The 15,015-nt window shown below is 42.7% G+C and overlaps 2 long non-coding RNA genes across 2 annotated transcripts; one reads left to right on the top strand and one right to left on the bottom strand.

The window, feature by feature from the left end:
• Positions 1-862: 862 nt before the first annotated feature.
• Positions 863-1,592, bottom strand: LOC144771718 (uncharacterized). Its single transcript, XR_013599443.1, has 5 exons — positions 1,520-1,592; positions 1,374-1,432; positions 1,261-1,284; positions 1,097-1,166; positions 863-980 (listed from the first exon to the last, which is right to left on the bottom strand). It is a non-coding gene; the product is annotated as an uncharacterized LOC144771718 (long non-coding RNA).
• Positions 1,593-3,598: 2,006 nt separating this feature from the next.
• LOC144771717 (uncharacterized) lies at positions 3,599-4,387 on the top strand. The gene is made up of 5 exons (XR_013599442.1): positions 3,599-3,671; positions 3,759-3,817; positions 3,907-3,930; positions 4,025-4,094; positions 4,211-4,387. It is a non-coding gene; the product is annotated as an uncharacterized LOC144771717 (long non-coding RNA).
• Positions 4,388-15,015: the final 10,628 nt, after the last annotated feature.

The raw sequence follows: 15,015 nt of genomic DNA, 5'->3' as shown, positions 1-15,015 counted from the left end.
ATCTGTGAAGACCATCGGAGTATTACGAATTTGTAGGCCAGATGGTATTGTACCTGCACGTAAATGAAGGAGTAGAAAATGGCCGTGTAGGTCCGTTCTAATTTGTTTTTTCTTTAGTCTAGTCAATCTGTCAGATTCGTTTTGCGTCTTGGCAGTAGTGCTAAGGGAGGCCGAAGCAAAGATTGGCGGTTCACTAATTAGTTTCTGGATGTGGTCCTCGGTATACGAGAACGTGTCCTTATCAGACATAACAAATAACAGTAAACGTATAAACAAAGATAACAAACATGCAACAAACAGGAAGACAAACGAATTGCACCAAACAACTGAAAACCTCAATCTATTTAAGACAAGGTAATATCCCCAAGAAGCCTCGCGAACCAGCGTCCGCTCTCATGCAGAGAAAAACAAAACAGGGCTTTGGCTGATAAACAGTAAGGCTAAGCCAAAATTACAAGAAAAACAAGAGAAGGGCCAATACTGAACCTATTATTCAACGTAGTTAATAACAGTCCCACTATGAATAAAACATACCGGTCCGTGATTTTACTAACGTCACTAGTTGTTTTATTTCTTTAACACTAGTATGCATTCAATTTTTGATTTTTAGAACACTTTTTTTTGCATGTACAACATTTTTTCAAAAAACAACACAATAGGTTTACATATATACAATATTTATACAAAGCACATCCTACCATACACATTCATACATCTCACATTCCTATGTACACAAAAAACAATATAAACTCCTGTCAAAAAAGTATCTACAAGTTGCTACACGAATAGAATGAATTACATGAATTATGCAGCTATTTGAATTCAATGCAACGAGAATTAACTTCACTAATTCTCAAATTCAGAGTGGTGTTAAATGGAATTTGACAAGAGAGTACTGTCCAACTTAAGGCAAGTCAGGTCGGTCGACGCGTTTCGAACTCCTACATTTTATGGAGTTCTCATCAGGACCAAAACGTTTTCTAAAAGGGAAACCCAAACGACAAATTTAGGACATTCCCAAGGTGGCTCAATGGGAAAACAAGAAATAAACAAGTAAAAAAGTGAAAAACCGCCAAACCACGCTACATAGCCATACCTTTGCACTATGGTCACACCATTTAGACCAACATACTTCCACAAAAACGATCTTCAAACGAGTAGTGGCACTACACAGAAAAGACAATGAAACAAAACATGACTGTCTGCCAAAGTTGTGCCTCGGTAATAAATGTACTGCGAGGTAAAGATACGAGCACTAACCTTTGGAATTGAAGGGCAGGGCACCTGTGATGGAACACGGAGTGAAAGTATTTATTAAACAGTGACTTGGGTAAAGAACAGAGAAAGGGGGAGATTGGTAACGGGGGGCTTACCTGAACGGGGCTGCTTCAGGTAAAGCCTAAGTCGCTGATTCTTCAATGGGGCGGTAAGCCTGTAAAAACGAAGATGACAGGTCAATGGCTGCGGGGCCCGGGGATCGAATCCACTTGACAGGGGAAGGGGAAGCTGTAAAGCTTACCGTTTTCAATTGGAACATTCGCGTTGAACGCCAGTTAGTTGGGACGTGCAGGAAACCTAGTCCTTCAGCTGTGTTTACTAAGGTCTGAAGCGACCACGTGACCGGAACGAGCAAACACTCGTTTCTTGAGATTTTTTTCTTTCATAAAACTTTACAAACGCTGACAAAGGAAGAAAGGTGCAGGGCACAGTGTCATTGAGCACAAGAAAGTGAAAAATCAAGGGGAATTCAAGGCTGTACTTTAAATATTTCAGAGATTGCATTCAGGCCAGTGGAGGCAGTGTCATATTTCATTATAAGCAGGGCTTCTCTCTGACTCAATCTTGCCTCAATGTCTCCTCCTCGTAAGTCACTCTCAATTTTTGATATGACAGTCCATTTTAATTCATCTTCTTGATGTTGTTTCGTCAGCCAATGTAAGACGAGAGGTGCATTTTGCGTCTGATTCCTGAGACGCGATTTGTGCTGCGTAATGCGTTGTCTTGCTTCTTGGGTAGTTTTCCCAATGTACAGTTTTGGGCACGGGCAAACAATTCCATAAATAATGTTTTTAGTTTGACAATTCGTGAAAGAGGCGTGCTTCCAATGAATACCATTAAATGTGAAGAGTGAGCCTTCAATGGTTTGTGCACAACAAGTGCAATTGCCACATTTATGATGGCCAGACACTGGTGGTAATCCTAACATACCTCTCATAACGATCTTCAAACGAGTAGTGGCACTACACAGAAAAGACAATGAAACAAAACATGACTGTCTGCCAAAGTTGTGCCTCAGTAATAAATGTACTGCGAGGTAAAGATACGAGGACTAACCTTTGGAATTGAAGGGCAGGGCACCTGTGATGGAACACGGAGTGAAAGTATTTATTAAACAGTGACTTGGGTAAAGAACAGAGAAAGGGGGAGATTGGTAACTCAGTTTTAACTTTTCCAGCAATCAGATAATATTTCTGGACGTGCAAGTCTTTGCGTCAGATGGGAAACTGGGCACCACACTTTTTCGCAAACCGACAGATCGGAATAAAGCCCTTCACTTTTCCAGTCAACACCCGAGAAGCCTCAGACAAAACTTACCATTCGGCCAATATTTAAGAATAAGGCGTAATTGTTCTACCAAAGAGGAGTTCTTTCGCCATGCCAATGAATTGTCTGAACGATTAAGCAAGAGGGGCTACCCGAAAAAGCTTCTAAAAAACTCTATGAAAAGGGCATGGTGGGTCCCTAGAGAAACACTGCTTAAAAAGAAAACACGGCAAGATCAAGGGAGGACAGTATGCGTTACCACATTTGGACCCCAGACACATCAATTACGCAAACTAGTAATTCAAAACTGGCACTTAGTGAAGGATCTTCACAATGACCTCTCCACTCCCCCTCTTTTCGCATTCAGAAAGGATAAAAGCGTGGCCAACCACATTGTAAGGGCAGCGTTACCAACTACTCCTAAACCTTCATTGAGAGGTATGTTAGGATTACCACCAGTGTCTGGCCATCATAAATGTGGCAATTGCACTTGTTGTGCACAAACCATTGAAGGCTCACTCTTCACATTTAATGGTATTCATTGGAAGCACGCCTCTTTCACGAATTGTCAAACTAAAAACATTATTTATGGAATTGTTTGCCCGTGCCCAAAACTGTACATTGGGAAAACTACCCAAGAAGCAAGACAACGCATTACGCAGCACAAATCGCGTCTCAGGAATCAGACGCAAAATGCACCTCTCGTCTTACATTGGCTGACGAAACAACATCAAGAAGATGAATTAAAATGGACTGTCATATCAAAAATTGAGAGTGACTTACGAGGAGGAGACATTGAGGCAAGATTGAGTCAGAGAGAAGCCCTGCTTATAATGAAATATGACACTGCCTCCACTGGCCTGAATGCAATCTCTGAAATATTTAAAGTACAGCCTTGAATTCCCCTTGATTTTTCACTTTCTTGTGCTCAATGACACTGTGCCCTGCACCTTTCTTCCTTTGTCAGCGTTTGTAAAGTTTTATGAAAGAAAAAAATCTCAAGAAACGAGTGTTTGCTCGTTCCGGTCACGTGGTCGCTTCAGACCTTAGTAAACACAGCTGAAGGACTAGGTTTCCTGCACGTCCCAACTAACTGGCGTTCAACGCGAATGTTCCAATTGAAAACGGTAAGCTTTACAGCTTCCCCTTCCCCTGTCAAGTGGATTCCATCCCCGGGCCCCGCAGCCATTGACCTGTCATCTTCGTTTTTACAGGCTTACCGCCCCATTGAAGAATCAGCGACTTAGGCTTTACCTGAAGCAGCCCCGTTCAGGTAAGCCCCCCGTTACCAATCTCCCCCTTTCTCTGTTCTTTACCCAAGTCACTGTTTAATAAATACTTTCACTCCGTGTTCCATCACAGGTGCCCTGCCCTTCAATTCCAAAGGTTAGTGCTCGTATCTTTACCTCGCAGTACATTTATTACCGAGGCACAACTTTGGCAGACAGTCATGTTTTGTTTCATTGTCTTTTCTGTGTAGTGCCACTACTCGTTTGAAGATCGTTTTTGTGGAAGTATGTTGGTCTAAATGGTGTGACCATAGTGCAAAGGTATGGCTATGTAGCGTGGTTTGGCGGTTTTTCACTTTTTTACTTGTTTATTTCTTGTTTTCCCATTGAGCCACCTTGGGAATGTCCTAAATTTGTCGTTTGGGTTTCCCTTTTAGAAAACGTTTTGGTCCTGATGAGAACTCCATAAAATGTAGGAGTTCGAAACGCGTCGACCGACCTGACTTGCCTTAAGTTGGACAGTACTCTCTTGTCAAATTCCATTTAACACCACTCTGAATTTGAGAATTAGTGAAGTTAATTCTCGTTGCATTGAATTCAAATAGCTGCATAATTCATGTAATTCATTCTATTCGTGTAGCAACTTGTAGATACTTTTTTGACAGGAGTTTATATTGTTTTTTGTGTACATAGGAATGTGAGATGTATGAATGTGTATGGTAGGATGTGCTTTGTATAAATATTGTATATATGTAAACCTATTGTGTTGTTTTTTGAAAAAATTTTGTAAATGCAAAAAAAAGTGTTCTAAAAATCAAAAATTGAATGCATACTAGTGTTAAAGAAATAAAACAACTAGTGACGTTAGTAAAATCACGGACCGGTATGTTTTATTCATAGTGGGACTGTTATTAACTACGTTGAATAATAGGTTCAGTATTGGCCCTTCTCTTGTTTTTCTTGTAATTTTGGCTTAGCCTTACTGTTTATCAGCCAAAGCCCTGTTTTGTTTTTCTCTACCCATGTGAGCAAGCACTTCAGAATCATACATAGAGGTGATAAGCAACACAGCATTTCATAATTCACATATTGTCTTCCAGCTTATCATCCATTGCCACAGCACCCTGAAGGAATGAGCTATGCTACATTAATGCCTAAAACCATAAATGAGTGAGCTGTGCTGCATTAGTGCCTAAAACCGTATCATCTTATAATGTGAAAGATATGAAGAGTGTAGATAACACAGCACATCGAGGCAATACTCTTTACATTGCTTCTCATAATGGCACCATAAAAACCATATAAAGGAGTACTATAACACGGTCTATGGAGGCAGAACTCCGACTCCCTTCACTCTTTCTCTATACCAGTTACCTCCTCCAGACCCATAAGATCTCAGACTGGCTGATCTCCGACTACAGCCAGAAACTATAAAGTGCACTTCTCCCTTACACGCTTCCTCATTCATCACACTGCCAAGCAATACATCCCATAAAACAATAACAGTACCTCGGTAGCCATCATACATGCATGGAAACCCTTCCAACCACACACCCAACATGGTGTAGCATACTGTTCATGGAGGTAAGCGCTTCAGATGCACACATGAGGGTAGTAAGCTCTATATAAATGCAACAATACAATATAATACTGGATTACCATTCTAGATTCAGACGAATGTGCACCAGGAGCAGCCATAATCAAAGTGAGTGATGACAATGCACTCCAAATCACAGAAATCTGCAATTCCTGTGCCCGATCTCCTCATTGTCTTCAAAATCTCAGAGGCCTGTAACTCTATTGATTAGCAGGTCCTACTCAGCACCCAATCCATAAGAATAAGCTTCAAATGGCACATACGGAGTTGTTCTAGTCACACCTAATAAATATAGCACAGTTGACCAAGAGTGAACCTCTTTATCAGAGTCCATCACCATGATAACTGGCTTATCCTAAGGATGTACCCTTTCTTTGGTGATGTCATTTTCTACATCAAGGCCTGTGGCCATTCTGGCTGACAAAGCAATCAAAATACATTAATATTCATACCGCACCAAACTCTACCTGGACATTTCACTCTCATGGAATGTATAAACTGCCTCGCCACCATTCAAGCATAGATGTCTAAGACTTACCTCAAACTCGCTCCAACCAAAAACAAATTAATCCTCTTTACATTCATGATTAAAAAACAATTAAGACTGCCTCCCCTTAATGATCTCTATAATTTTGCATTCCAGCTGACCAACAGTACTATGCGCCTGATTACGAATTTGACAGTCTGAATGCCGGACTGCCATTGCGGCGGTCGAGAGAACGCTGCCAGGTCTGTGGCATCCTGACTGCCGCATTATGAGTTAATTGCCGGGCCAGCGGGGTGCCGGAAGCGGTCTTGAGGGCACAGCATGCTTTGGTTCACAGAGTGAGCCTGAAGGCAGTGCCGCCGCACTGCAGTGCCTGCAGTGTCGTGCGCACACAATTCCCAGGCACCATATTGTGCATTGCACACAGTTCATGAGTGACAATACTGGCAGGGGGGGGCACAGCATGCACCCCAGCCACAGTGCCCAATGGGAAAAAGCATCTGGGGCCCTGTTTGGGGCCCCTTCCCTGTCTTTCTGCCAATCTTTTCATTGCAGGGTCTCCGCCATGAAAAGGTCGGCGGTAAGGCAGATCATAATCTGCATGGCAGTGCCAGCATCAGAACCGCCAACAGAGACTGCTGCTTTCCCTACTGCTGCTCCATCAGGATCCAGGATGCTGACGGTGGCAGCAGTCTTGTGGTGGTCCAACCGCCATGCTCGTAATCAGGTGGTCGGACCACCTACTCAGCGGCGGTGTTCCCGCAACCCACGGTACGGCAGTCCACAGACTGCCAAACTTGTAATCAGGCAGTATGTCACATGTTGTCACACTGACACCCGCCTATGCTTTAAGGCTCATGTTGCTAAAGATACAACAGCAATGGCTTTTAGAGACAACACCCTACTCACAGGGATTCTATAATGCCCCCACAGCACTCTAAAATTGTACCTCTACACAGCAGCCTGTCCTATCATAGGTCTATGGACCTTTAACATTACCAGTGGCGTAGCAAAGGGAGGGGGGCAGACTGCCCCAGGCTACATGAGTTTTGGGGGCTGTGGTCTCCCCCACTCCCTAGCTCGTACCAGCTGCTGTTGTGGTTCGGCTGCCATGCAGGAAGAACCATGAAGGATGAGATCATTTTGTGGGTAACTTATAAGTTCCATAATTCCACATTTTTACAAGTCATCATATGTAAAAATGTGACTTGCACTTTCAGCAGGTTAGTGGATTTTTTTCAAGGACAATACTTTCCAAATTCGTGAGAAGTGACAGCGAATGGCTTACAAAATTTGATAATAATCAATTTAGACTTAAAGACACTGTTGCAGCTAAACAAAAGCAGCCTTGTAAAAAAATTAAATGCATAAAGTGGGAGGAGCCACATTATCTAAACTGGATATGGAGTGATCACTGTGGCAAACTTCTGTGATGCATGCACATAAAGAGGGCGTGTTTACTTAGGTGTGTAAGGCAGAACATCGTAACTCCGATATGCAAAATCGCCCTTTTTTGGCATATTTATTTACAGAACAAATAATTGCGAAATATTACCTGAGAAGTGATCTTTACTAGTGTTGAGACAATATCATGATTTAATGGAGAGCTGAGGTTATACTGTCAAACACCAGAGGTAAGAGTGACAATGCTGCATTCAAGTAAAGAGTACCAGTGTGACTGGAACAAACCAGCAAGCTGGAACAGATTTAAAGTGTTCTTGAACATGTAGAATTGTTTTATTTAATGAGATACTTTTTTTGTCCTCATTCCCCTTAGACTTATACCCCAATGTTACAAACTTGTGCCCTCATTTTTACCGGATTGCCACACCAGAGAGGTATTTAGGTTTCTTCGGCATACATCGGTATACAACCGAGTATCGAAAACCGGAAGCAAGAATGGGTGTAATCATAGTTCAAAATTCGTTTGATGTCATAAAACCACATTTCCTACCACACTCCCATTAGAATTGCTCTGTTCCAACCATCTCATCAGTGGTAACCATAATGTATACCTCTAACAGCCATATCTTTAGTATCCATTTTCAATGTATATATTCCAGAACTGGGCAATTCATAAAACGTCGGAGAAATACCCATCCATTTCTTGCAAATTTCCCTTCGTGTCAGGAGAGTCAAGTAAAATAGCAATTTGGTTCCGTCTTTACTCAACTTCATCGGATCCTCCATGGCCACAAAGACAATTAAGGAAAGGATTACTTAGCCCAAGGACGTCCTTTTTCATGCATTACCCACATTTTCCCATAAGTACTGAATCCTGAGGCCTTCCATAAACATGTGCATACCATTAGCCTTCTTTAGTCCATATTTCGTACATTTAGCTGCACCCTCTTTCTCCATATTCAAGATCCTATAGGGTGTCCAGTATTCTCTGTGAAGGGAAAAAAGATGGTATCTCCTTAAACTAGTGGGTTCAACAATACTATATAAAGTGCTCATTGATACTTGCCATAGTTCTTTTAACTGCATCTTTAGCAAGTATCCCCTGCCACAGCTCTTCTTGTAGTTGAAACTCCCCATCAGCAATATCCATCAGCAACCAATCCCATCTTGAGACTTCCATCCTCCTTGGCATTCCTTGCATTAGACTTTCTTTCAGTTCATTGGTTTCGCCTATTTCATAGTTCAACCTTAAATCTCAATATAGTCTTATCCATCGCCACATAAAGTTCATCCGATGGTAAGAGATTTCCATCCTGTCTGAGTTGGCCCAATCTATGGATACTCACCATTTTTAAAGGGAGTGGCAACTTGTCCTGGACACATGCTGGTGAGCCCAGTGAGTCCCAAATGGGTGCAAATTTATTGTAATACGTAAGCCTTGTGGCCTTCCTAATTCGATACCAGTTCAGCGATTGCTTGCGGCACCTTCAACCATACTTTCTTTTAGCACTTGGGATCTCCAAATTTATACAGGAAACATGTGTCCCTCCCTTTGATGTCATTTAGCGTAGCCTTATACAGAGTGCCAATCTCTGAACTATCTGGTCCATTTAGCAACATTCTCCCATTCTTTAGCTGGAATGCTCGTGCACAGAACTGCATATCTGGTTACTTCCTCCAGGATATTCTTGTGCCCTTTGATGCCCAAATAAAACTATTAATTCTTCTTTGTAATCTATCTCACCACTCCATCCTAATATACAAGGGAACTGTATTAAAAAGACCCATAAATGTGGGCAGTATTACCATCTTGACCAGAGTAGTTCTCCCAAAGACAATAAGTGGGAGGTGAGGCCAGCCCTTCATCAATCTGGTGTGATTTTAAACCCAGATATTTCATCTTGTCCGTAATTAACTAATTTCCCCTTGGCAGGTTCCATACCATAATTTCCTTTTTGGAGGTATTAACCGACTAGCCCGCCACCCTACCAAAATCCAATGTCAACTTCTTAGTGATTGGCAGAGCAGTCTGCAAGTGTGATATATAGACCATAAGGTCATCTGCATACAAAGAATGAATGTCTCATTTATATATACATTAATCAATAAGGTAGAGAAAGAAAGTTATATCCCAAATTCTAATGTTTTAACATTGTTTGCAAATATGTCCAATTAACTTTGTCAAATGCTTTTGTAGCATCTATAGTCCAGACTGCCAAGTGCACTTTAGAAGAGATAGCCAGATCTATCAAACTGATGAGACCATAGGTTAACTCATTCAATGATCTACCTCTTAGAAAACCCTTTTGATCCTCATGTAGTAGTACTCATATTACTCCATTCAACCTCTCAGGTAAGACTTTGGAGAAGATTTCATAATCATAGTTCAGGAGTGATTTATATGGGACTTTATGACTCACAACTCCTGGGATTTTTTACCAGCTTAAAAAAAGGGTAATGGTGGTTTAATTCCACAAGGCGGTCAATGACATGCCTTTCTCAAAAATCTCCATGAAAAAACTTGCATTACTGGTAGTAGTATATCGCCCAGATCCTTGTATGCTCAATAGGCAACCCATCAGGACCTGCCTTTCCTGTTTTACTGGACCTAATTGCCTGCCTGACTTTGTTATGGTTAATATTACTATTAAGGTGGGTCTTGTTATGATCACTAAGTATACCTAGCTCCTCTGCAGCTACCCTTTCCTTCACCCTCTCCTCTGTTATCGCTAGGTTTTCTGTGGGGTGTATAGATGTTCAAAAAAGCTGAGGAAAGCTTTTCCAATCTCGCTACTACTACTCATGCTCACACCGGACCTACTGCATTTTATTTCTCTGATTGTATTTCTCATTTGATCCGGTTTAATTTTCCAGGCGAGCAGCCTCCCACAATTCTCCCCATATTCGAAATGGGCTATCTTACTCGCTTCCCACCTCTTCATAAATCTGGCCTGCAGTTAAGGAGCCAGCTTTGCTCTTGAGTTTTGTAACATATCCTGTAGTACTGTTACTTCATTAGGTCCTAATCATTGTGATAACAGTTGTTCCTCCAAATTCCTCAATTCAGCCTCTAGTATATTAGCGTCCTTGTTATATACGTTCCTCGTAAAGGATGATATGTGAAAAATCTTTCCCCTCAGAAAGGCCTTTAAAGAGTCCCATACTGTTTTCAGTTAGGCGGTACCATAATTGATGTGAACAAAAATCCTCTGTTTCTGAATGGAGCACATTCACAGCCTCTTGGTCTAACAATATTGTGCAATCGAATGTCCATCATCTTAGCTTGGACTTTGGAAATAGGTTTAAACTCTAATAATACTGCACAGTGATCTGACATGTGAGCCACCGCATGCTTGACCTCTTGACTTGCCTCTCTTATAGCCTGGTACTTCAGAAAATAGTAAATCTTCGAATAGTGTCCATATAATTTCATCTTGACCCAGCCTTCTTCCTCCATATGTCACATTACCCCATTTGTCCCTTCATATTCTTGATGTATGATTGCGGTTTAAGGGATACAATCAACTTACTTTTGGAAGACCTATCCAACATATTATCCAATACTGTATTGAAATTTCTGGCCATTACAACTGGAGAAATAAAATCCAGTAAATTCCAAAACATCATCCTAAGAGGTTCTATATCATCGATATTTAGACCATAATAGCCCACTAAGTTATAGTTGTGATCGTATACGGACAACATAGTGATAATCCATCTTCGCGATTTATCTGTGATGCTGTCTTTGATGGTTAAATTCAGATGTTTCTTTATCAAAATAGCCACCCCCCTTGGTGCTGATGTTCTGATCAGTACATACCACCTATTGAACCCATTTTCTATTCTTAAAAAGGTCCATAGACTCTTCCCTGGTCAAGTGAGTTTCTTGCAAAATGATAACATGTGCTGCAGAGTCCCTTAAATATTGTACCAGTCTTTCCACAAATGTATTTTCCACTAAAGTATTTATATGGTAGCTATTCTACCCCGATGTTCCTCACCCATGTGGAAACAAAAATGGTGTAAAAACATATAGAGTATTACACAGCCTGCGGTTCCTGAAAATGTCCGTTTTCAATTTTTTACCCATATGCTCCCCACCCTGTACCTTCCTCTATGCCCTTACCCTTCTCCCTAACGCTCCTGGAGAATCTTCCCTAACTTCCTCCTGCCCTAAAAAGCCTTTCTGGATATTTAGCCCCCCAGAATGCTAACAAAAGAAAAACATGCATCAAAATCATAACTGAGAGGAAAAAAGAGATAAAAAAGAACAAAAGAATATGCCATCAAAATGTACAACTTGGTCACCATTAACTAAGTACTTTGAGTTGGCCCTTCTTATTGTTTGAAGGCGCTGTTCTTATTCATAGCTTCTATTTGATCATCGGCCTCCTTGTGTCCTCTAAGCTTATACATCTTATTATTATGCATAACTCTGAGTGAGGGTGTCAGGAAAGTTTAGCTGAGCAGTAGCCCAAAACTTTCTAAAGACTTCTAACCTCTTCTCCAGTTCCCACTGCATATTCAAGGTGCTACAGGAGATGTCAGATCTAATCTCAAAAGAGATCCCAATTCCTTTTTAAAGTTCTCATATTCAAGGCATTGGATAGAATGTGTTCCTTTACAGCATATGTATGGAAATTAAAAAGAATTTTCCTAGGATGACTTCTATTAGTTTTCTTTCTGAAGGGGTCTTGAAGAAGCTTTTGGATGTCTTTAAAAATGTCCTCAGTATCCTCTATTTGGGCCACTTCCTTGTTCAACTTCACCACATACGCTTTTAAATTGTCCCCTTCCACTCCTTCCAGAACATTTAGTATTTTCAAGTTATTTCTTCTGAGATTATTCTCCAAAGCCTCTAGTTTCTCCTGGCAGTCCACTTCACTTACCCTCATATGGCATATTCCCTCCTTATTCTTCTCCACTGAGTCTTTTAGTTCTTTTACAGTATCATCAAGGATTACGGTCTGTAGGAAGGTACCTCTTTTGACAAGGTTGGCCCCCCACTTTTTGCCTGATAAATGATGTAATTTCAAACTGTAAGTGCACTGGGCCCCTGATAACCAGGTTCCCACTGTCAGATCTCCTTTCCCAAAAACTGTACCACGATTGGCACAACTCTTGTTTCTCCTGTAAGCCCCAGTAAATGGTACCCCTGATACCCAAGACATGGGGATAGAAGAAGGTCTCCTGGCACCCCTCTCCTGGACCAGGTAATGCTGCTATCACAGGCTGCACTTCCAGGTGCAGGACACACGAAAGAGTCGACATGGCACACTGCCATGCCAACCTTACGCTGCATCCGATATAGGTAAGTCACCCCTATGGCAGGCGTTCCACCCTAAGCTAGGGTGCACTATATCATATCAGCATGAGTAGATATGCCCCTACAATGTCCAGTCCATTCTAGTTGTTGTAAGTGAACAGCAAGCCATAAAGGGCACATGGGCTGGATACTTGTCAGCGCAAGTTTCCTAGGTCCATGATGGCTTCACTGATTTCTAAGATGTTTGGCACCAAACATCTTGCCTTAATAAATCCTTGCTGATGCCAGGATTTATTAATAAATTCACACAGGAGACCCTGCTAGAGGGCCCTCTGAAACCTACCAACTGCTGGTTTTGCCCCTGTCTAGTTTTAGCCAGCCTGCCATCACCAGATATGTTTCTGGGCCCCTGGGTAGAAAGCCAGAGCTCTCCGGATCCAGAGAACTCTGGGCGGAGGTGGTCACACCATACCCCCTGCAGGTTCTGCCTCAGCAGAAGCGGGAATTTAAAAGGACATGCCGCCTTTGAACCCTGCCCCTGGATAGGAAGCCAGAGCTCTCCGGATCCAGAGAACTCTGGCCAGAGGTGGGCACACCATCCCTCTGCTGCTAGAAGCAGATGGCGACCCCCAGTCCCGCTCTACTTTCGGCGGGAGGGTTGGTGGGCAAATTAGGTAAAGTAGGAGGTAGGTCTACCTTCATCATGGACCACCCCTAAAGTCGGGCAGAAGAGGTAGACCCCACTTTTCACAATTCACCTTCTCACGAATGGGGATAGTAGTCTATCAGGAGTCAGGGTATGCCCACCCCCCAACTGAGGTGAGCATAAAGTGGGTGTAGGCCCCCTAAGGCTACCACCTAACTTCTCCAAAAATGCCCCAAAATTCAGTATTTGGGTGGCTCCCCGAGAACCTGACTTCAAATTTGACAGACACAAGAGGGCGACAGAAGAAGACTGCTTCAGTTCAAGAACTAAGATCTGATGCAGAAGAAACTGGAAAAAACCCCAGCCGCTGCTCAAGACTTGACCCTGCAACCTTCTGTCCTTCCTGGCACCTGTGAGCCCTCAAAAAAACCCTGGGGCCCTCCAGCCTTCTGCACAGTGCCACAAGCCTCCCTTTGGGCTAGAGGCTTTAGTCCCCGGTGACAGCCGGTAAAGAACCACAGTGGCTGAGAACTGGCACTTGTGTCCACGTGACTCACCACTGCAAAGAACCTTTGCAGCACACCTCCATCACCTCGAGGGATCTTCTCAGCACATCGACCGAAGCTGTAAAAAGCCGGGCTCCTGAGAGCATGTACCTTCCTGCTGGTGGCCACTACGGTGGGAGCAGCAACATTGGTGCGATGGCCTCTCCCTCATAATGGTCTGCCCTGCAACCCACCTGATCTGCCGGTGAACTCCAACATCCAGAACCCATGACCTCTGGTACTCCTGCTCCAGGTGCATCTACTCCTGCTTTTCTTGATTTCTGGGCCTCCAAAGACCTTCATCCAGCCAGTGAAGAAAACCTCCAACCATCCTAGGTAGCGCGGTCCTCCAAAACTCCCCGGCGGAGTCCTCCTTCCAGTGACTGCAAGGGTAACTACGTCAGACGTACTCTACCACCCAAGACTACACCTTCATCCCTGCAACCGCAGGGGTTGGCGGTGCTTCCATAGAACTACAGTGACCTTCTGACGGCGACGGTAACTGATGTTAAATATTTGACGGTATCAATTGTCTGTGCCTAGATACTGAACGTACTGCATACATTGAACTGCATTGCCTTTTATTCCGAATAGCACAGTCTACAAAGTATTTATTAAAGTAATCTAAAAGTGTACAAAGTATATCTCCAAATTGAAGTCTTGCTTCTCACAACATATATAAAGAAACGTGTTATTTTTATACAAAATTGGTCGCAGATTTATTTTTGAGTGTGTGTCTCATTTATTGCCTCTGTGAGTATGACAAAGCCTTAAAACGTACCTCTGATAAGCCTAACTGCTCACCCACACGACCACAAAAAGAGAGATAGTATAATGTTCTTGCTGCCTCTATCTTCCTCTGAGGATTTCTCACACTTGCTACATAATGTACTTCATTTTAGTACACTGTACAGAGAGGCGGAATCTTACACGGTCCTAGCTGCCAGGGAGTTCAGCTTCTTTTCGAGATTCTCATATGCCCGATCTATTTCTTTCTGATTAGTTTCAGTTGAATTGACAAACCTGTACTTAATTTTTGTGGTAAAAGCAAGTATCATTGATTCCACTGAGGTGGTCGAAGACCCCTCTGGCGTGGCTATACCATCAGCTCCAACAGAAGCCAGGGTGCAAACGTGAGTCTTATAGCCGACTTAACGCTGGGTACCTAGGGCTGTCCCTCAGCCATTAGATCTTGCTGTTCCATGTGACCTATTGCCCCCTCCCCATCCATTTTATCTAAGACCTGGTATGTATTCAGTCCAGCCAAGTTCATTACCTCCCCGGTTGCCATACTCTC

Source organism: Lissotriton helveticus, chromosome 8 (assembly GCF_964261635.1).
Source record: "Lissotriton helveticus chromosome 8, aLisHel1.1, whole genome shotgun sequence".
NCBI lineage: Eukaryota > Metazoa > Chordata > Amphibia > Caudata > Salamandridae > Lissotriton > Lissotriton helveticus.
This window is presented reverse-complemented; position numbering and strand designations above follow the sequence as displayed.